The sequence below is a fragment of the Puccinia triticina genome, chromosome 2A, assembly GCF_026914185.1.
Source record: "Puccinia triticina chromosome 2A, complete sequence".
NCBI lineage: Eukaryota > Fungi > Basidiomycota > Pucciniomycetes > Pucciniales > Pucciniaceae > Puccinia > Puccinia triticina.
In genome coordinates this window covers 6,940,214-6,946,213 of record NC_070559.1, presented here as the reverse complement: position 1 = coordinate 6,946,213, position 6,000 = coordinate 6,940,214, and positions in this window count along the sequence as shown.

Here is a 6,000-nt window from a genome sequence, read left to right as displayed (position 1 = left end):
GGAGGAAGGGAGAACTAAGCACCTATTGAGGTGCGGTGCGGAATGACAAGACAATGAGATGAGTGAAGAAAAGAGAAAAGGAGATCGGTACAACGTGTATAAACTAGATACAATGGGCTAAACCTAATCTAATGATATACAAAGTTGTACCGGGTCCAATCCATCTGACTGCCTCGCCGCAGTCACCCGCCTAAGCCCTTCTCTGGCCTTTATCGCCACAGCCTCCCCTGCTCACTAGGCGGTGTGAGCATTGGTGAATTCGACGTTCCCCAGGTGGACTTGAGCAATAGCCGCGCATGTCCTCTTTGGTTTGAGCGGCTTAGTGAGAAAATTGGCAATGTTGTCATTGGTCCCGACATACTGAAAGCTGAAGTTGTTGGCGGTGTCAATATGATACCGGAGCCAATGATGACAAACATTGACGTGTCTGGTGCGATGTTGATAAACTGAATCCTTGAGAAGGGCAAGCGCACCTTGATTGTTGCAGAAGAGTTGAGTTGAAGAGGGAGTGATTTTAAGAAGGGGATAGATTTGCTCAAGTAGTTGTTGAGCCCACCTGATATCTTGACCAGTTGCAGCACATGACCAATACTCCGCCTCCGTGGTGGAGAGGGGGGGGGGCATCATCGTCCTGCTTTTGACATTGCCAGCCGACTATACCGTTGTGTTGGAGAACGCTCCCGGCGAAAGTGGCAGCATTGAATCCCAAGGCATAGCTGGCGTCGGCGTAGCCTACCAGTCGATTTGCTTGCGCACCTACACGCCCAAGAGTCAGACCAAAATCTTTTGTATGCTGGACATAGCGCATCGTGAAGAGGAGCTGTTCTTGATGCGTTTTCTTTGGAGCATTGAGGAACTGCGACAAGTAGCTGACCGCAAAGGCAAGGTCAGGGCGAGTGCATTGAAATAGGTACTGAAGGAGACCTACCCCTTGCCAATAATTGAAGCCAGAGTCGACCGGCTCATCCTTGACCGGGCATGTAAGAGCGTTGCCAGGGAGTGGAGTGGAGGCTGGTTTGCAGTTCAGGAGACCGAACTCCTTGAGAATTTCTCTTGCATATTGGTCTTGACTGAGCGTGATGGTTCTGTTGGACCTGTTGCGCGTAACTCGCATGCCGAGGACCCACTTGCACTCCCCCAGATCTTCCATCTCAAACCAGGCCTTGATTTTGTCTTTGAGGAATGACACATCAGGACCCATGATCACCAGGTCATTGACGTGGACAAAAATGAAGCAAGGTTTGGTTGTGTCTTGATGGCAGAAGAGACAGGGTTCAACGGCAGCAGGAGCGAAGTTAACCAACTCAAAAAATTCCTTGAGAGCCTTGTACCAACACCGGGGGCTTTGCTTCAGACCGTACAATGATTTCTGAAGCTTGAGTCCGTGCCCTGGTGGAAGTTCCACACCAAGGCCCTCTGGTACCTTGATGAAAATTTCCTCTTTGGGAATACCGTTGAGGAAAGCGTACTTGACGTTCATCTGGTGAACCTCGAAGTCGAGTTCGGCTGAGAGACAGACCATGATGCGTAGAGTGGCAGTTCGGCCCGTTGGGGCAAACGTGCGGTTATAGTTGACACCCTCCACCTGGCGGAACCCACGGACACATAGACAAGCCTTATATTTGAGTAGCTTGCCGTCCGCATCAAACTTTTGTTTGAAGACCCAGGTGGTGTCCAGTTCACGGCAGCCAGGTGTTTTCAGTGCCACCACCCATACCTCATGACGCCGGATGTTGTCGAGTTCTACCTCAACCGCCATTAACCACTCATTTTCATCGATCCGCCCGAGGATGTCACCATACTTCTTGGGGTCATTATGCAACGACGGCTCCCCCACGATGACAAGCGCCCGATGTCGTTGAGATCCAGTGACAATATTGCTTTGATCTACATCTGAAGAGATGTTCTTCGGGGCAACGTCATAATGCGGGACGTAGGCGTAGCCCTTCTTCTGAGAGGCTGGACCAACAAGGATCTGAGATGCCGGCGGTGGAGGGCTGGGACTCGGCTCCGGGCTCGGAGCTGGGTGGGGTTTGGGAGGCAGGGGATGATCTTCGGAGGGCGGAGGAGGAGTCCGTTCGAGGTCTGAGAAATGATGTTCCTCTCCTTCGGAAGCTACTCGTGGAGAGGCCAACAAGTGGTGGATAGCCTGAAGGCCCGGGTCGTCAAATTCGAAGAGGACCGGTGGGGAGGCTGTTGGGGCGGATTGGTCGAACATTGGGAAGGTCTTTGGGAAAAGCTGAACATGGTGAGAGACAACAATCTTGTTGGTCTTAGGAATCCAGACTTTGAACGAGTGGTGGTGACCATTGTAGCCAATAAAGATTGCTTCAATCCCAGAAGCAGAGAATTTTGAGTCCCTCCATTTCTTCTCCTCGTACACCACCGCCCTGCAGCCAAAAGGAACAAGGTTGGCCAAGTCGGGTTGTTTGCCGTGCCATTTCTCGTAAGGTGAGGCGAAACCAATGGAGCTGTTGGGAGAGCGGTTCTCAAGATAAACGGACAGCACCACCGCTTCCCCCCACCACTCAAGCGGTAGCCCACAGGTCATTAGCAACGCCCGAGTCTTCTCGATGGTGGTTTGATTCCCTTGTTTGGCAAGCGGATTTTGTTGAGGAGTATAGGGAGCCGAAGTGAGATGTTGAATCCCTTGTTCTTCAAATAGGGCCTTGAACTGATGGTTGCAGAATTTGCCACCGTTGTCTGAAACAACTAATTTTAATTTGTGGCCGGAGAAAGTCTCAGCCTGATTTAGAAAGATGCGGAAGAGACTAAATGTGTCTGACTTACATCTCATGGGGTAGATGAATTGATACTTGGTGAAGCCATTGATGATCTTCAGGAAATAGCAATTTCCTCCCCGAGATGTAGGAGTGATGGGCCCACAAAGGTCCATGTGAATGCAGTCGAGCGGGGAGCTGAACGTTGGAAAGGTTCTGCTAAAGGGTTGATGATGCATCTTGGCGCAGTCGCAAACCTCACACTCAAGCGATTGAAGATCGAGATCGGGATAGGCCTTCTTGAGATAGGATAGACTTGGATGACTGAGGGCCCAATGGAGATCGAGAGGAGTGAGAGAGAAGGCCAAGAGCGCTTTCAGCGGATTCATGTCAATGAGGAGAACGTTCTCGCTTGTGGAACCCATGAAGACAACGTCGGGACCTTTCCGGCATTCGAAGCGGTTGCCATTTGCGGCAGGAAGCAGTGAGTATCCCAGTCGAATGAAATGAGTCAACGAGACAAGGGAGTTTGATAGTTTGGGCGCATAGTACGCCAGACTGAGGTGAAGTAGTCCGGTGGATGTTTGAATGATGGCCGGTCCAAAGCCAAGGATGGGAATGACTGCGCCGTTGGCGCCAAAGACCAAGGAATTAGTTTCCAAAAGAGAAACGAAGTAGGCCTTGTGTTTGAGATAATGGCCGGATGCTCCACTGTCCAAGACAATGGCATCCTGGAGGTTGGCCGTTGCACTGAGATTGGCCTTGGAGTTCGACGCACCCGTCATCCAATTGATTGCTGCTTGATGATAAGCAATCGCCTTGTCCTTGTGAAGCTGAAAGCACTCGGACTCGGGATGGGTGGCATCTGGATTATGTTTTCCGCCAAGACACTGAACTCGGCGCGCCTTCCTCTTGGATGCCTCCGGGGGGTTTTGAAGTCGAGACACCGCGAGCGCCGTGGAAAGGGAGAGCTGTTGAAGTTGGGCTTCTTTCTGACGCCAAACCTCATTCTCGAGAGCAATGAGAAAAGTCTCCATTTCAACCACGTCTTCGTCCTTGAATTCCTTGAACTGTAAGGTACAAAAAGTCGCAAATGAGGGTGGAAGTTTCCGTAGGGCAAAGACCACCGCCGTAGCGGTCAGACCGGCTTTACCAAACTTGGCAGCACCAACCTTGCAGAGCAGTCAATAAGCATGGCGAGTCTCTTTGATTGACTTGTCCATGTCTCCTTCATCAAACTGGATATCAAAATATTTATCCATGGCACTGGCGGCGTTTTCCATGGTCTTGGCCATGAAGTGCGCCTCGATTGCGTCCCAAAGTGCCTTGGCGTCAAAGACCCTGACGTCGGAAACAAAACGCTCCAAGTTGTTGGTGGTGAGATGCATCCGAATGAAGTTTGTAGTCATCTTGTTCAGCTGATTGTACTCCGGCTTCTTCTTCATTTCTTCAGTCTGGTTGATGAGAATGTAGTCGTCCAGTCCCTTGAAGCCAAGGGTTGTGATCATTGCCCATCGCCAACTTGAGAAGTTGTCCTTGTTGAGCTTGTCAGTGACAAGTTTGATGTTGGTGGTGTTGGGTAGGCTCATGACGGTAGAGAGAGATGGGGGGATGGGCTTGGATGGAAATGAAGGAATAAGAGAGGTTTCAATCTTATCTTTGGATTCAGAGTCAGCAGACTGATAAGAGATGCTGGATGCTAGCGGAGTTGTGTCTTCTGGCTTGAGGGAAGGCTCCGCCTGGTTCTGTGATGACGGATCGGGAACTTGATAGGAAGTTTTGCAGTTTTGATCCGCCACGGTGCTAGTTTTGAATTGAAAGGAAGGGGAGGGTCTAATCGGGTACTCCTAGGACTCGGTAGCCCGTTTACGCTGGGCTCATAACCTGAGGAAACCAGAACAGCAGCTGTGAGCTAAGGAGGCCTTGATGGGAGGCCAACAACAAGTTGGGGAGGAAGGGAGAACCAAGCACCTGAGGAAACCAGAACAGCAGCTGTGAGCTAAGGAGGCCGTGATGGGAGGCCAACGACGAGTTGGGGAGGAAGGGAGAACTAAGCACCTATTGAGGTGCGGTGCGGAATGACAAGACAATGAGATGAGTGCATTGCATAGTGAGAAAGAAAGAACGCGAGAAAGAGACAGAGAAAGAAAAGGAAACAACAAGCAAACCTGAGGAAACCAGAACAGCAGCTGTGAGCTAAGGAGGCCGTGATGGGAGGCCGACAACAAGTTGGGGAGGAAGGGAGAACTAAGCACCTATTGAGGTGCGGTGCGGAATGACAAGACAATGAGATGAGTGAAGAAAAGAGAAAAGGAGATCGGTACAACGTGTATAAACTAGATACAATGGGCTAAACCTAATCTAATGATATACAAAGTTGTACCGGGTACGATCCATCTGACTGCCTCGCCGCAGTCACCCGCCTAAGCCCTTCTCTGGCCTTTATCGCCACATTGTTGTCTAACTTAAGGGTCGATAACAGTCATCAATCCACCCTGATCAAATCACCAGCGGCTTCAATTGCTTTATTGAATACTCAAGCAACGGTGGGCCGCTACGCTACACTACGCTACAGGGCCACTTAGCGTTAGCGTAGCGGCAAAAAGCGCCCGCCCATTTTGAGTAGCGTTAGCGCGCTGTTAGCGCCGCTACGCTGCGCTACTTTTCAGCGGCGCTAACAGCGCGCCAATTGTTTGTTAGTGTTAGCGCGCCGCTACAGTCACTACGCTGCGCTACAGCGCTTTTAGCGTAAAAAAGTCCTTTTTTCAGCTAAGAGCACTGTGGCGCACCGTAGCGCGCGCGCTTTCGCGCCCTGCGTGTGTAGCGTTAGCGCAATTGCGCGCATCTGCGCTAACGCTACGCTAACAGCTAAATTAGCTGCGCACTCTTTGCGCGTAGCGTTAGCGCAGAGAGGCCCAATTCCGCTAACGCTACGCTAAAATTTAGCGGAATTCCGCTACGCTACGGTTAGCGTAGCTGGCCCACCGTTGACTCAAGCCCAACACGACAAGAAGGCTATTGATTCTTTGGAAAACAACGTGAATAATGTGAAGTCAATCTTCCACGCTGAATTGCTCAAATTCCGGACCAAGAGTCAAGAATCAATGGCGCATTTACAAGGTGTTGTGGATGGAGTCCATGAAGGGTTGTTTGGGAGACTTGGTTGTTTGGAGCATGTGGGCGTGCAATCAACTGATTGCCCTAAAGTTTTTATTGAACCTCCTCATGAGCCGCATATTTATTTCACTGGCATGCCTTGCAAGACTAACAACTTATGTTT